Here is a 16,005-nt window from a genome sequence, read left to right as displayed (position 1 = left end):
GGCTTCTGGCCTCCAGAAAGGTAGAGAATAATCTTGTGTTGCGAAGCCACTGAAGCTTGTGGTGACCCATCACGGCAGCCGCAGCAAACACACCCCCGTCCCTCGCGCTAGTCCGGGCTGAGTCAGAAATGGAAGCTTGAGACCAGGCCACGAGGACAGAGGGCAGGAACTGACCGCCCCCTCCCATTCCAGGCCCAGAGCTGGGGTGGCGGCTCGGGGGGACCGCAGTCCAGTGAAGTTGGGGCTCAGGAGTTATGAGACTGGACCAGACCCTCGGACGCTCCAGGGAGGCTTGGTGGGAGCTTTTGTTATCAGACACTGACTGAAACACCCGAGGGACCTCCCTGGGCTCCATCCTGCGGGGGTGGGGGGGATGGTTTACCAGGAGAATGGAGAGAAAACCTGTTCATTCGAGAACTGCTCCTGAGCGGTCCAGTGGTTACGACTGTGAGCTTCCACTGCCTGGGGCGCGGGCTGGATCCCTGGTGGGGGAAGTTCCACATACGGTGGTGCGCCCAAAAAAAAAAAAAAAACATGGGTCATGACCCCAGTCTTTTTTCTTCGTTTCTGTGCGAGGGCTTTCTCTACTTGCGGCAAGCGGGGGCCACTCTTCATCGCGGTGCGCGGGCCTCTCACTATCGCTGCCTCTCTTGTTGCGGAGCACAGGCTCCAGACGCGCAGGCTCAGTAGTTGTGGCACACGGGCCTAGTTGCTCCGCGGCATGTGGGATCTTCCCAGACCAGGGCTCGAACACGTGTCCCCTGCATTGGCAGGCAGATTCTCAACCACTGCGCCACCACGGAAGCCCCATGACCCCCACTCTTAATAGTCACATTTGTCTATTCATTCATCCTGTAGAAGTGAGTGCAGCTTCTTGGGTAGGGAGAACTCTATAACATACTCATGAAATATACAGTCCCACTTGTGATGAAGTTCTACTGCTTATTTTCTTTGTACTTTCTAAATTGCTTGGATTTCTTTCTGTTGAGCGTGTATTACTTTTATAAAAACAAGTCATTATTTAAAGTAAAGAAAAAATTTTAGTGAACTAATGTGACATTTCTTGCACCCCTGAGTTTGTGGGCAAATATTCATATATTTATAATTGTGTATGTGTGTTTGCAGTTTAAAAAATTAAAAAGACCGCAAAGCTTTATACCAATATCCTTATGCTTACTGATGAGAAATAGGATTATAGGTAGCTTTCTTTAAGTGTAGTTTCTCTTTTTTTCTTTTTCTTTCTCTCTTTTCTTTTTTCTGCATTGTTTAATCACGTCATTCCTCTGCTCCCACGCTCTCCTGTAACACACACCAGTTAAATAAAAATTCCTTAAATTCTTCCAGCTCATTAAATGGCCTCCCCCAGCTCTTGCGGGAGGTCCACAGTTCCGATTTGAGATGAAGTTGCGGGGAAAACGGGTTCAGAAACTATATGTTATATTCACGGTATTTAACCTTTACAGGAACCCGTTTTACCGGGGGAGGGATTAAGGAGCAGCCTGGGTAGCGGAGGAACCGGGGATCGAACCCGGGTCTCAGGGCGCCGCAGCTTTTCTGCCTGCATCCCTCGGTCGGCGGCCGCGTCTGCCCTCCCGCGGCGTCTCTCGGAACTGCAGGCCGCCTTCCTGTCTGAGAAGTGAGGCGGGGTCTGGGGTCCCACGGGGGCCGAGCCACCGGGGCGGGGGGTCCAGGCTGGGGCCTGGGCCAGGCCAGGGCCGGCGGCCTTTCCCTCACGTCATTCGTGCAACTCTCGGACTTGCACCCCACCTCCCTGAATTAATACTACTTAATAAAACTGAAAACGGTTCCATGAACAGATGACTTTTTTTTGAGGACGTCTTTTAAAATGTCAGTAAATGTATTGAAAGGGGGAACTTGCACATCGATACTCTTAAGTGGAAAATTAGTGTCGCTTTACACGTAATAACAAGGAAACTACGATAAAACCAAGACAATGTTATGAAATGCTGTTGGATACTGATTCTTACAAAAACCGTGCACGGCCCGCTCTTTGCTCAAATCGGATATTAGCTAAGTAACAGAAAAGCGTTTTTTCAAACACATTTTAACATTCCGACCCAGGAGATACATAAAAATGAAACAACAATTTCACAAAATAATACCCTTATTTTTCGGATATTTTCTATTCTATTTTATTCAATCTACTTTATTTTTTCCCTCTTTTTTTAAACTTGAAGTAGGGACTTCCCTGGCGGTCCAGTGGTTAAGACTTCATCTTCCAGTGCGAGGGGTGCGGGTTTGATCCCTGGTCCTGGAGCTAGGATCCCACATGCCTTGCAGCCAAAAAACCAAAACACAGAACAGAAGCAATATTGTAGCAAATTCAATAAAGACTTTAAAAATGGTCCACATCAAAAAAAATCTAAAAACAAACAAAAAATGAAATATAGTTAATTTACAATGTTGTGTTAGTTTCAGGTATACTGCAAAGTGATTCAGTTCTATATATATATATATGTTCTTTTTCAGATTATTTTCCATTATAGGTTATCACAAGATACTGAGTATAGTTCCCTGTGCTATACAGAAGGTCCTTGTTGGTTATCTATTTTATATATAGTAGTGTGTATATGTTAATCCCAAACTCCTAATTTATCTCACCCCACTTTATTTTATTTTTAAAAAGTGTTCAAAGGCAGGTAGATGCACATGTGTAAAAAATGTTGGTGGAGATTGAAGCTGAGTGATGGTACAGGGGGCTCATATTTTCTATTTTTGTGCATGTTCAGAAACTGCAAATTAAAAGAATATTTTAACACTGACAGGTTTGGATTTGGTACATTGATTTTACAACTCGCTAAGGGGTCACAGCCCATAACTGGAAAAATCTGAATTGCCCTAACACCGTGCAGAGAATTCACCTGGACGTAATCGACAGACGGAAAGAAGGAAATGCTTTCCCACTGCAGTTGACTGTCCCCACGATGGCCATCACCAATGTCTCTCCTCCCTGTAGACACCCGTCATTCCCACATCAAGAGGTGAAGCCTATTTCCCCACCCCTTGAATCGGGGCTGGCCCAGACCAGTAGAACGCACCAGAAGTAATGTTCTGGGACTTCTGAGTCCAGACATCCAGAGAACCAGAACCTTCTGATTCCTATTGCTTGGAATGAGCTCCCATGTTGTGAGGAAGCGCAGTAATGGGAAGACCCACGTGGAGGAGAGCCGAGTCTCCAGCTAACAGCCCCGCTAGCGCCAAGCCAGCCACGAATTTCCTGTACAAGCCCTTGGCTTCCCACCTCAAAAGGTTGCCAGCTAAAACCCAGGACACCAGATAAATTTGATTTTCAGATAAACAATGAGTCCTTTTTCAGTATGTCTCAAATATTGCACGGGAAATACTTATACTAAAAACCATTCATTGTTAATCTGTAGTTCAGATTTAACTGGGAAGCTTGTATTTTTATTTGCTGCAGTCAGCAACCCTACACCTCGAGCACCTGAGGGCTTTCTCTGGCTGCCAGAGAACACTCAGCCAAGGTGAAGGGCAAAGCAGCAAACGTCATCCGACGAGGACAAATGCCACCTTTCCCAGCCCCTGGCGGATGACTCTGGGGTGAGCTCTACCCATCCCCCGAGCCCCCCGTGGCTCTGAGGAGCAGCTGCCTGCAGCAGGACCTGCTCCTTTGCTCTCCTCCTACCCCCATCTCACTTCCCATCTCCCTGCAGGGACTCCCGAGGGTCACCTCCAAAGAAACTCCTTGCTCCCAAATTCTTGTCTCAGGGTCTGTTTTAGGAGACCCAAACTGAGACAGTAGAGCTCAGCCAGGGTTAACTATCATAATAGCTATAATTATTCACTCACAGTTTCTCTCACAGCGGAGGGAAGCAAACTGAATGTAACAATCACAGCTAACATTTATTGAGCACTTACTGCATACATGCTCAAGATGTATTTTCTCACCTGCCTCTGAGGTGTCACTAAGTTGATTTTACAGATGGAGCAACTGAGGCTTGCAGAACCTCAGTCCCCTGCGGCTTTTCACTGCTGTTCCTTATGCCTTGAACACCTCGTCCTCGTAATCACCACTTCCCAGTCTCAGGTCCCAGTGCGGCTCCTGCCCCAGGCTCGGTGGCCTCCCAGGAGGCCCTCATTTGATCACCTGCACTGCTTCCATCTCAGAGGGCAGGGTCGTGGGGAGGTGAGTAGGAGAGGGGAAGGGTATCACCTTAGATAAGGTGGTGAGGGAAGGCCTCACTGAAGAGGTGATACTTGAGCAGAAACCTGAAGGAGGCGAGGGAGCCACAGGAAGACCTGGGGGAGGAGCATTCCAGGCAAAGGGAAGAGCAGGTGCAAAGGCCCTGAGGTGGGAGCGTGCCGGGGGTTTGAGGAGCAGCGAGGAGGCCAGTGTGGCAGGAGCTGGGTGAGGGGTGGGGGATGAAGCCAGGAGGCGACAGGCAGGGGGACGGGGGCAAATTCACCGAGAAGCTAACAGGGCTTAAGCTGCAGTCCCCTCAGCTGCCCAGGTGTCCAAGGCACTGGCAGGGACCTTGCAATGAGCTCACGTGGTCACAGCTTTTGTAAAATGTGCAAGTGCCTTTCCTGGAGCTCCGGGTAGTTCATAGCAAACCATTAAAAAAGGCAATTTAAACATTTTGCAAGAAACCCAGGTTGGAGATGTAGTATGTTTCCTTTGATAATATTTCATTAATTTCCTGTATTTAATTCATTTTATCCTCTTAGGAAACGTTTCTACAGAAGTAGCATATGCCTACGGGAAAGGGCCCACGTCAGAAACGAGGGGCTCGAGGGGTGTCCACAGAGGCCCAGCTCCCTGCCCGCCTCCTGCTTCTGCCAGCATGTCCCCTGGGTGACCAGCCTCCTCACTCCTCACAATGCAGATTCTGCTTTCCGAAGAGCCTGTACCAGACAAGCGAGCTATCTTCATCACAACTGGTTAAGACCACTCTCTGCCACTCTGACTCCCCCTTCCTCCCAGGTTCCCTCGTTTTGTATTTGTAAGGCTGTGTTCTTTTTCTTAGAGAGGGCCTCCTGTATTACAGAACCTTCAGGCCCCACAAAACCTGGCCCTGCCCTGAGGGTGGTTCACAGACCACAGTAAGACTCCAGGCAAGCTGGGAGCCCAGACAGGGTCCTGAGACGCGGAGGGATGAGGTCCGACTTAGGGGTGGGGATCAGACTGGGGTCACGGGTGGAGGACAGGAGGCAGGTGAGGAGGGCACTGTGTAGTCCAGGTGACCGGCGTTGGGGGGTGGGGAGGGGGCCAGGGTCAGATTCCAGGTACCCTCTACTGGTAGCCAATGGGATTCGCTGGTGGACCCGACGCAGGGAATGAGAGAGAGAGAGTTCTTGCCCTGAGCCACGGGCAGGACAGAGGTCTTAGAGACGGAGCAGCTGGTGGGTGGAAAGACGGGAGCTTGTTTCCAGATGCGGGGGTGTCGGATGCGTGAGCCTGGAGTCCAGGGTAGAGGCCAGGTCCGAGGATGATATTTTAGGAACTGTCAGGGCATAGCTGGTGCTTAGAGCCTCTGGACTCCCCGGGGAGTTAGGGTAGACAGAGAAAAGGCCCCGGGTGCGCCAGGGGCGCCCCGACATGAACAGACCAGCAAGAGGAGGAGGAACCAGCCGAGGAGCCCGGAGAACTGGGAGGAGAGAGGCTGCAGGCGGGGAGGGACGCGTGTGGTACACACTGCCGTCCACGACAGCCCGAGGCGGGGACACCGCTGTCCTCCCCTCCCTCTGAGGCCGCCCCCAGCATGCCCCGCCCGAAGCCCCTCCTCGGCCACGCTCGGTCCCCCTCCTTTCTTTAGAGCGCACCCTGTGCGGCTTGACTGTCGTTAGGCCCTGTCTGCGTCCTGGGGCGGTGACTTTGCTCATCCCCGGATCTGCCGAATCCCAGGGCCCAGCTCAGCACCCGCACCCCGAGGCGCCGAGGCTGCGTCCCCGGCGGGCGGCGGGCGCTGCGATCTGAGAGTCGCCGCCAGAGGGCGCCCGGGGCTGGAGGGCTGACCCCGCGGGAAAGGGCCAGAGGGTCCGCACCGGGTGGGGCGGGGAGATCCGGCCGAGCGGGCTTCCCGGAGCCGGAAGACCTTTACCAGCCTGAGGAGGGAAGCAGGATGAGGGCAGGCTTCCCAGGAGGTGACTTTTTAACTGTCCTGCAAAATGAGTGGGCGGCGGGCTGGAGCAGGGCCGGGGGTGCCGGTGGAGCCGGTGGAGGGGCGGGAAGGCCCGGGAGGCCCCCCGAGACTGGGGAAGCGCGCAGCTGGCGCAGCGCGGCGATCTGGGCGGACGGCAGGCGTGGCCCCCGGAGCTGATGCGCGCTCAGGCCCCACGGGGTGTCGGGGGGTGGCCTGAAGCCCCTTCCAGGTCCTGGGTCCAAGGCCAGCAGAAAGGATTGGCTCCTTGGGTGACCCTCCCACTTTCTGCTGCAAGAGCTTCCAGGGACAGTGTTGTCAATGATAATAATAATAATAACTTTTTTTTTGATGTTTCTATATTCCAGGAACTTTCCTAAGTGATGTATATATTTATTAGTTAAGTTATCCCCCAACAATACCATGACTGAAGAGCAATTTTTGGTCCCCTTTTACAGATGAAAAAACTGAGACTCTGAGAGGGAGGTGACTTGTCCAAAGCCACGCAGCTGGGATGGAGCAGTCTGGCTCCAGAGCCTCTGGGTCCCCAAGGTCACTTGAGTGACCCAGCCCCATACCACGGATAAAGAGACCCTGAATCTCGCCTGCTCTGAGCACAGAGACAAATGTGGCTCCAGACGTCTCCCCCCAGGCAGAGTGACCTGGAGGGCCGCCTTCAGCCTGGGGACTGCTCATCTGGATGTGGGTGGTCAGCCCTGGGTCAGGGGATGGTGCCCAGCTGCCTGGTGCTGGCACTGGAAGGGCAGCTGTGGGTTAAAATCCTAACTGTACCACTCTCTGCTGTGTGATTCCAGGCAAGTCACCTAGCTGCTCTGTGCCTCCGTTTCCCCTTCTGTAGAATGGACATGATCATAGCACCTCCTTTAGAAGACTGCTGTGAGGATTAGATAAAACAATACACATAAAGCACTTGACTGCTGGTTTTCCATGGGCTCCCCTTGGGTGCCTCTGACTCTCCTGGTTCTGGAAACTCTCACCTCACATTCAGCAGGGGGGGCAATAAACCTGGTCTCCCAGACTCAGAGACGTCGTAAACCGATGTTTCTGGATTCTCCCACTGGTCCTCTGGGGTTGGTATTGTTTATCAGACCCCCTCTAGGAAGGAAGAAACAGAGGCTCAAAGAAGGGGGAGGGGGACTTGCTCTGCAGCCAGAAAAAGGAATGAGGAGGGTGTCTGTGTGTGGATAGGAAGTGATCTCTCTTTTTTCTTTTTTTTTTGGCCCTGCTGCTTGGCATGTAGGATCTTAGTTCCCCGACCAGGGATCAAACCTGTGCCCTCTGCAGTGGAAGCACAGGGTCTTAACCACTGGACCACCAGGGAAGTCCCAGGAAGTGATGTGTAAGTGATATTGTTAGATACTGTAAATTGGGGGGAAACCAAGTGCAGAACAATGTGTAGTATATGCTCACATTTGAGCGAAAAAGGGGTTGGGGGATGGGAAATATAGGTAGATTTGCCTGTATGTGTATAAAATATCTCTAAAGTTTTAAACAAGGTATTGATTATTTACCCCTAAGGAGAGGAACTGGGTGCCTGGGGTCTGTGATGGAAAGGAAACTTTTTGCTACACACCCATGAAATACCTAAAAGGATGTTTTTGTGTGTTATTTCCCTGAAATAAGGTCAGGGAGGGGAAAATGAATACATTAATTCAGGGGTGCAAATTCCAACACCAACTAGAGCTAGACAAGAAATATGAATACATGTGAGACATTAGGGAGTGGTAGAGACTGAGGTGAACAGTCATGTCCTACCTAACGGGGCAGCCCTGCTCAGCATCAGCAGATTGCTGCCCTGCAGAAGTGCAGGCAGACCCAGAGTTGTCAGAGCTTCCGATTTCCAAAGAGAAATGGAAATGGGGTGGCCACTGGATGAGGAAGACGGTCAGGGTGACTAGGAGAGCACGGCCTAGGGAGTGGTCGAGCTAGAGGGAGATTGAGGGAAAGTGTGGCAGCCACATCGGCTGACTGACCTATCTATCTGCCATCCCCAGCCCCCCCTCCCCTGCTGCCTTCCACTTAAGAGACTGGAGAGGAGAAATGACTCACTTTCCCAGTCTCCCTTGCAGTTAGGAGTGGTCATGTGACACAGTTCTGGCTGATTAGATCTAAGAAGTGGGTGGGGTTGGGGGGTAGGGGTAGGTTCTGGGAAATTATTTCTCTTCATGATAAAAGGGACAAATGCTTTCAATTCACCCTAAACTTAACCATTCCTCTTCCTTCCTGTCTTAAATGTGAATGCAGATGCAACACCAGGTGCAGTAGCAGCCATCTTGCAAACAAGAGGGAAAAGCCAAGAAATTGCAGAGTTATGAACCCTGACATCACTGGCCTGGTAAAGCAATGCCAGCCATAGCTGATCTCCAAGCTCATTGGGATGGGGGAAAATGCACTCCTATTTGTCTGAGCCACTCTGATCTGTTTTCTATTTTTTGTAGTCAAACACATGCTTAACTTTATAGAAGATGTGTATTTGATAGAGCTCAGAAGATGTGGGAAAAGGAGAGGCTAGGCAGGAGTCTGTGGAGGGTACAGGTCAAGGGGAGAGGCTTTTTGTTTGGAGGTGGGGGAGGCCTGATCATGTTTCTATGATAATAACCAGCATTTATTGAAAACACACTATGTGCTCTACACAGTGATTTACACAGATCAACTTATTTCTCACTGCAGTCCTCTGAGCCAGGCCCGGCTATATCCCCACCATAGGGGAGGGAACTGCTGCTCAGAGAAGCAAAGCAGCGTGTCCGGCCCTACGGCTACAGGAGGTGCGGCAGGATTTGAACTCAGGTAGAAGCTGTCCAGCCCAGGATGGGCTCTGACTCCTCCACCTGTCCCTCTTGGGGCCTCAGTCTCCGTGTGAAATGGGGCGCGCCGGGAGCCTGTCGTTCTGTGGTCCCGGCGGGGGCGGAGATGTACCAGCGCGAGGAGCTGGCCTCTGCTGGCCCAGCAGGCCCGGGGTCAGCCAGGCAACCACCGCCCCTTCCACCTCCATGTCTGGTCCCTCCCCGCTGGTGGGATGAAGGGGCTGGGACTGACGCAGCCCTGACGGGGTGTGGGGGGGGTGGGTGGTGGCGGTGCCTGGAGGGCGCAGCCTGGGCCTCTGGGCTTCGGTTTTCTCGTCACATTCTCGTCTGTGACGGGCACCGAACAACACGCCCGCAACACGCCCGCGGCTGCTCGGAAGGCTTGCAAGGCTCGCAGTGACCTAAGCCCGGCGGGGCGTGGAGGGAGGGTGTGGACCTCCCCGGCCGCCCCCTCTTGGGGCCCCAGGTCGGCCCCAGGCATTTCCGGGCGGCCTCAGGAAATACCAGCACCCCCCCCCCAACGCTGTCCGCAGGCCTGACGCCACCACCGACCTCCCCGCCCCTCCCCCACCTCCTTCCGGCCGCGGGCCTTGCTCACTTCTCCGCCCTGGGCAGTGCCTGGCTACCCGCGCCACCTCCTACACAGTCTGCGCCTCCTCCTTCCTCTCCCTCGAGCTCTCTCTTCCTTGCTTGGAGAAGGGGGGGTGGGGGGCGGTCTGGGGTCCTGGTAACTGGGCGGCGACGCCTGACAGGCTAGGCGACTGTGATTTGGAAAAAGGTTCGGGGGATTCTGAAAACCTAGAATAGGAATCAGGGAAGCAATCAGGGAAGGCTGCCTGGAGAAGGTGACATTTAAGTCTGGTCCTGGAAGACCAAGCCATTGACCAAGGATAAGTGTTTCAGACAGTAAATCACTTACTCGACAAGCATTTATTGAGCACTTGCTGTATGCCAGTCCCTGTGCTAGGCCCTGAGGTCTGACAGGAGGCAAGATAAGTTTGTGCTCTCATGGGCTTTGCAGTGGGGGAGTCAGAGGAGGCTGCGAAGGGATAAGCACTACCTCACAACCTGGGCTCAGAGCTACTGAGGGAGGGTAGGTGATGGGAGGCGAAAGGTGCCGTGATAGTCTGAGGAGGGTGGCCAGTGGGGGCTTACCCCCCCGCCCCTCAAGGGCATTGCACGACTGACGAGGAAACAGCAAGTGCAAAGGCTGAAAGTCGAGAGGATGCAGGAGGCTCGGCTGCCGGACAGTGGACTAGATCAGGAGGGCTCTGAGGATGAGGGCAGGGAAGTGACTGGCCCGAGGTCACAAGTGCTGGAACGCAGGGACGTGAGCTCAACCGCAGGAGTGTCCGTAACTTTTTAAAGCGGGCCTGCAGCTGCACAGCCTCCGGAACAGTGGCCAGCCTCCCTTGGTAAGGCTGCCGGGCCACCTGGGGCAGGTGCTGATGGAGGGGACAGCTAACTGCCGGGAGGGGACAGCTGACTGCCGGGAGGAGACGCTCCCTGAGAGAGGCAGCAGCGGAAGTCGCTGTGGGATGGTGGAGGCTGTGGCGGCTGTGATGTGGTTTCTCTGCAGCCCCTGTGGTAACAGCCCGGGCACTGTGCCTGCCCTCCTGTGGCTTCTGCGCCCACACAGAGCCCTCGCTGGGGCAGCCTCTGTTTCCTGGAGCTCGGACTGCGGCTGGGAGCCCAGCCGGGCCCCTTCTCAGTCCCGGGAGACCTCCCACTCTTTATCTCCTGGGTAGCTGAGGCCTCCTTTATAGAAGAGGAAACGGGTTCAGAGAGGGATGGTGGCTGGTCCAGGACCACACAGCAAAGGGCTGTGTCAGGCACCCACAGCTGTGGGCTCCTCCCCGTCCCTGTCTCATTTCCCCACACCCCTAAAGGTGATTCCTGGGGTCACATCCAAACAAACAACTTCCATTTGAATCCTTGTTCTAGCTGGGCTTCTGGGGCGCCAGATGCAGACATTTGGTAGTGAGTCTTCAAATGTGACTGAGCTTCTGCCCTGAGCACAGTTCCCATGCACACAGGACAGACTCTAAGTGCTGTTTACAGCCCCCATTTGTGGAGGGAGTGGGTAAGGGCACAGACTCTGGGTTCCAAGCCCCAGGCTGCCACCTCTTACCTGTGTCACTTCGCCTTCCTGTGCCTCAGTTTCCTCATTGGCGAAATGTGATCATGAGGGTGACTTCCAGTTGGATTGATGTGAAGTTTGAAGGAGATCATAGGGAAGTGCTTAGGAGAGGGGCCCGCCGTGGTGATGTCCGTGTGGGTGTCACACCTACTGTGTGCAGTGATCCTGCCCAGAGAAGGTGACCTCCCAGACCTGCTCCATCCTTGCAGTCACCCTGCCAGGCAGGTGCTTCACACCTCACTTCACAGATGGGAGACGCGCAGGGTGGGTTTGGAGGTCGCCCAGAGTCTCACAGCTGGTGAGGGGTGGTGTTGGGACCGGAACCCAGGCCAGGCTGATTCAGACAGCCCTGGAGTCCCCCCATGGACAGGGCAGGCTGTGACTCAAGTCTGCAGGAGCGTGGGCAGGCGTGTAGGGTAAGCGGGCTTCGGGGTTGGGGGGGAGGAGGGGGCCCCATTTTAGTGGTCGGGGAAGCCCGCTGGGGAGACGGACTGGAGGGGATGGGGCACGGGGCGTCCGGATGTGTGGGGGAGGGCATTCCTGGCACAGTGAGGGGAGAACGGGGCAGGGGCAGGGTGGGCAGGCCTTCTAGCCGCGGTGGGGCGGGGCTGTGGATTTGATTCTAAGTGTGGTGCAAAGTCCTTGGAGGGCTTGGGACCGGTGACGCTATTCGGTCTCCCCAGCAGCCCGCCAGCAAGGCACGGCGGCCCCGCCCCCGAATTGCGTTGAGGAAGCTGAGGCTCTGAGGGTCCCTGTGTGCTGCCGTGGTCCGGGGTCACCAGCACAGAGCAGCGGCTGGACCCTGGCTCCCAAAACCGCTCTTTGTGTGGGGTGCCGGGTGCGGCTACAAGCGTCCCCCACCCCCTGACCACAGTCGGATACCCCTGGGCTTGCGGAGCGCCTTCCCCCAGAGACGGCCTGTCTTCCATCGTTTACTCTCAACAAACATACTCAGACATTATGCTCCGTGTGAGCATAATTATGCCAGAACCGTGCAGGGGGAGGAGACACAGGTAAGGAAGGCCAGTCCCAGCTCCCCCTCTCCAAGAAGCTGCTGGACCACGGGGTGCAGAACCTACACTGTCACCATCCAGGAGGCAGGTGCCAGGATGCCCGTGGCATCCAGGAAGGCTCCCAGGGCAGGATGACCACTGGATCCTAAAAGCCTGTGGGCACTCAGCCAGGCTGACTTCTAGAAGGATCCCGAAAGGTGGAGAGGGGGCTCCAGGCAGAGGGAACAGCACGCACGGATGCTCAGAGGCCAGCATATGCAGGCCATCTGGGGAACCCCGGGTGATGGGTGGGGCTGCAGTGCAGGATCGGGGGAGGCGTGCCCACAGAGGAGCCTGGAGAGAGCAGCCCCTCATCCACCCAGTGGGGAGCACAAGGAAGCAGAGAGACCAGCGATGGGGAGAGGCCTGGGAGGGCCCGGGCTGGTGTCCCTCCTGCCCTTGTCTGGGTGTGTGGGCGGTCACAACCGGCCGCTCAGTTGAGGAGAATGAAGATGCAATTTTATTCTCATCTTTCCGCTCAGTACCTCTTAGACACGCACATTTACAAAAATTGATAACAAAGTTGCTTTATGTACCCGCCTTTTTTTTTTCTTATAAGAAATTAAAGAAAAAAGTGGAAGGAAGGAAAGAAGGGAGGGAGGGAGGGAGGGAGGGAGGAAAGGAGGGGAGGAAGAAAATAAGGAAGGAGAGAAAGAAGCAGAAGAAAGAAAAGGATTGGGAGAATTTTTTTTTTTTTTTTTTTTTTGGCCTTTTTCTGGTCTAGATGGCCCCTACATTTGCATTGTCTCACCCTTTGGAGTCACTGGCCTCCTGCCCTCTTTTTTGGGACCCCTCTGTCCTGGCCTCTTAACTGCTGTGTCTGTGTCAGCCTCTCCACAGCCTGGCAGCCCTGGCACAAGCCTACTTCAGCTCCAGTCCCAGCTTCACTAGGAGGAGCTCAGAAAAGGACGGTTGTATGAATGAGCAGAGGTGAGTCGGAGGAGAGGGTGAAGGGAGAACCAGTCTGGAGATGTGTTCCCAGGTCTCTGGACAGACTGGTAGATCCTGATACTCCACTCCCATCAGCCCTGGCCCAGGGCCCCTTCCAGAGCCAAGGCCAGCCCTCTTGACATTCTTCCAGCAATGCTGAGTCCTGAGCCTGAGCGTATGAGGACCCACTCTGCATGTGGCCCTGGACTAAATGCTTTCTGTCCATCATCTCAGTACTGTGAAGCAGGTATGAGTGGGCACCACATTGCATTGAGTTGTCCTGTGTTCTTAGTCTCCTCAAGTCTGTCTTCTTAGTCTTTCTTGTGTTTCACAACCTTGGCAGTTTTGAAAAGTACTGGCCAGGTATTTGTAGAATGTGTGCATGCATTTTTAAAGGATTATTTTAAAAGATGTTTATTAAATAAAAAATAATAATAATGAAGAAAGAGAGGAACAAAGAGAAAAAGAGATGTGAAAAGAAAGAGAAAGGAAGGAAGGAGAGAAGAAAGAGAGGGTGAGAATAAGTGAAAGAAGAGAAAAAGGAATGAAAGACTTTGAGGTTTCTGTCAAAAGAAAACTTTGCTTGAGGCAACAGTGGAGATGTCCTTTAAGAAAGCTAGAATGACGCCAGCCTGACTCAACAGCTCTGACTTTTTTCTGGGCTGGTCTGAACTGGTCTGAACAATTAAGAATTGTGTCTGTGAGGTGACAAAGAGGGCTCCTTGCATCTCCAGCTTTTATGGTTCCTGGTGCCCACAATCTCAGAAGCAGAGAGGGCCACTTTTCTGATGGTTTTAGCTAAAATCCTGGGGATGGCTCTTATTGGCTGGGCTTGGGTCACATGCCCAGCCCTGAACCAATGAATGTGGCCATGGAGATGCGAATTCTCATTGGCCAGCCAGGGATATGCCTGCCCCTGACTGTTAATGGAGAAGGCTGCTCTCAGCAGCTGCAGAGTTAGCAGAAATACACGAGACCAGGCTCGTTCCAGCCATTCTCTCCTGACTCACCCCCTGCTTCTTTCTTCTGTGCATCCTGTGGTCCAGCTAAATGGCACCACTGGTCCATGATTTCCTGCCTCCTGGTCTTTTGCTCAGCCTGCCCCCTGCCAGGGTTGCTCTCCTCGCTCTCTGCATAACCAATAATTAGCCACCCTTAAAGTCCCAGCTCAAATGCTGCTGGCTGGGCAGATGTCTTTGAGTTATAGCTTTGGGTGATTATGTTTCAAATCTTGACCCAAGCTGAAAGCTTTATGAAGGTGGAGGGCACCTGACTCATCCAGAAATTTTCTGAGGAAGGAAAACCAGCACCTTTCTGAGGCCAGAGAAGTGCTGTGGCCTCTCCAGGGCACTCAGCCAGTCTCTGGCAGAAAGATATCGTGCACATTTCCAAGGAAGGGGTGCTGTGTAGGAGATGCCAGTCCCTGACTCCCTTGGACTTGGGTGAAAATCTCAGCCCTGCCGCTCCGCAGCTGGGCCAGCAGCTATTTTTCCCCTCTCTGTGCCTCACTTTTTTCTTCTGTAAAATGGTGATAACAGGAGTGCCTACCTATCTCACAGGGCAGTGGTGACTGTTTGCTGAAATAATGCGTGTAAGACGTTTCAGTCCATGTAGATTCAAGAAAACAATTTAAAATGGTCTGTTGGGACTTCCCTGGTGGCGCAGTGGTTAAGAATCCACCTGCCAACGCAGGGGACACGGGTTCGAGCCCCGGTCCGGGAAGATCCCACATGCCGCGGAACAGCTAAGCCCGTGCGCCACGACTACTGAGCCTGTGCTCTAGAGCCCGCGCGCCACAACTGCTGAGCCCGCATGCCCCAACTACTGAAGCCCGTGCACCTAGACCTCGTGCTCCGCAACAAGAGAAGCCACTGCAATGAGAAGCCCGCGCACCGCAACCAAGAGTAGCCTCCGCTCGCTGCAACTAGAGAAAGCCCAAGGGCAGCAATGAAGACCCAGGGCAGCAATGAAGTCCCAAGGCAGCACGCCCCCCACCACCAAAAAAAAATGGCCTGCCTTGGACTTTCCTGGCCGTCCAGTGGTTAAGACTCTTCGCTTCCAATGCAGGGGGTGCAGGTTCGATCCCTGGTTGGGGAGCTAGGATCCCACATACTGCGGAGCGTGCCCAAAAAAAAAAAAAAAAAAAGCCTGTCTTGTTTGCAGTGTTCACCACTATAGGGGAAAAAGCCTGAAGAGTAATGGCCAATAAAAACTACAAATGTTGGGTCATAGATTGAAAACTATATATTAAGCTGATGCTGTTTTTTACTGTTACACTTCATGCCCTTGGGAGGAAATCTGAGGAAGGTCAATAGAAACTTGTTTTTGAGCCATGATGAGAGGTTTGGAAGAAAGGTGTTATGCAAATCTCAACAGAATTATCAGTAAATGCTGCAAATATAAAAGCCTGGAGGGACTTCCCTGGTGGTCCAGTGGTTAAGACTCCGTGCTTCCAATGCAGGGGGCGCAGGTTCGATTCCTGGTCGGGGAACTAAGATCCCACATGCCACGTGTGGCATAGCCAAAAAAAAAAAAAAAAAAAAGCCTGGAGTCGTCAAAAAATTAAATGAAAACTCTTTGGAAATGGGGTTGATGACTTATTGTCAGGAATCTGGGTACCAAGTCAACTGGCTGAGGGAGAAAAGAGAATCCAGCCGAGTGGTGGTCGTGCTGTCCACCTCCCCAGTGTGTGTTCCCCTCCCGTAACTGCCCCCCCACCTCCAGGGGGGAGCCCTGATGGGCCTAAGCCAGTCACCCTGATTCCTCATCGAACTCCCCACAGCTGGCTCAGGGATGGGCAGGTGATCCAAGTTCTTCCAATCAGAGCAAGGCTCAGGTATCAGTTTCCTGGTTTGGAGAGAGAGACACTGTCTTAACCCTGGCTACGGATGTGAGGCATGGATCTGCTACAGCCAATTTACAGCCAGTCAAGACACCAG

General features: G+C 53.4%; 1 long non-coding RNA gene across 5 annotated transcripts; it reads left to right on the top strand.

The window, feature by feature from the left end:
- The first annotated feature begins 2,469 nt into the window (after positions 1-2,469).
- On the top strand, positions 2,470-15,471 carry LOC309650071. Of its 5 annotated transcripts, none has more exons than XR_014257392.1 (6): positions 2,470-6,123; positions 7,381-7,479; positions 8,385-8,475; positions 8,811-8,927; positions 12,966-13,066; positions 13,218-15,471. It is a non-coding gene; the product is annotated as an uncharacterized lncRNA (long non-coding RNA). The 5 variants fall into 5 exon arrangements; XR_014257393.1 differs by having other exon boundaries at positions 13,163-15,471; XR_014257394.1 differs by having other exon boundaries at positions 12,966-13,313; positions 14,759-15,471.
- The last annotated feature ends 534 nt before the right edge of the window (positions 15,472-16,005 follow it).

The sequence above is a fragment of the Balaenoptera physalus genome (genome assembly GCF_965194825.1).
Source record: "Balaenoptera physalus genome assembly, chromosome: 20".
NCBI classification, from domain to species: Eukaryota; Metazoa; Chordata; class Mammalia; order Artiodactyla; family Balaenopteridae; genus Balaenoptera; species Balaenoptera physalus.
This window is presented reverse-complemented; position numbering and strand designations above follow the sequence as displayed.